The sequence below is a fragment of the Haliaeetus leucocephalus genome, unplaced genomic scaffold (assembly GCF_000737465.1).
Source record: "Haliaeetus leucocephalus isolate CR32 unplaced genomic scaffold, Haliaeetus_leucocephalus-4.0 Scaffold340, whole genome shotgun sequence".
Lineage (NCBI taxonomy): Eukaryota > Metazoa > Chordata > Aves > Accipitriformes > Accipitridae > Haliaeetus > Haliaeetus leucocephalus.
Window position 1 is genome coordinate 358,556 of NW_010972776.1, and position 571 is coordinate 359,126.

Sequence of the window (571 nt, forward strand, 5' to 3'; positions counted from 1 at the left end):
TTGCACAGCCCCAAGGGCTGTTCTACTGCCCGCCCTGCACCGCCAGCGGGCAGGCTGGGGCTGCACAAGGAGCTGGGGGGGCACAGCCAGGACAGCTGACCCCAACTGACCCACGGGATTTTCCAGACCATATAATGTCATGCTCAGCAATAAAACTGGAAGGAAGGGGGGATGTTCGGAGTCATGGCGTTTGTCTTCCCAAGCCACCCTTACACATGATGGAGCCCTGCTTTGCTAGAGACGGCTGAACACCTGCCTGCCCATGGGAAGTGGGGAATTAATTACTTGTTTTGCTTTACTTGCACATGCGGCTTTTGCTTTACCTATTAAGCTATCTTTATCCGAACCCAGGAGTTTTCTCACTTTTACCCTTCTGATTCTCTCCCCCATCCTACTGGGGGGGAGTGAGCGAGTGGCTGCGTGGGGCTGAGCTGCTGGCAGGGATTAAACCACGACGAGGTGCCAGAGCTGCTACTGGTAGCTGCAAGCACAGTACCAGCCCCATGCCCAAACCCCCTCAAAGGTAAAACCAAGTGGGGCACGTACAACACATTCAAGTTTTCCAGAACAT

General features: G+C 54.5%; 1 protein-coding gene across 1 annotated transcript in view; it reads right to left on the minus strand.

The window, feature by feature from the left end:
- Positions 1-571, minus strand: part of LOC104834777 (V-set and immunoglobulin domain-containing protein 4-like) — a 9,323-nt gene that overhangs the window by 3,686 nt on the left and 5,066 nt on the right. The gene's annotated exons all lie outside the window — the stretch shown is intronic.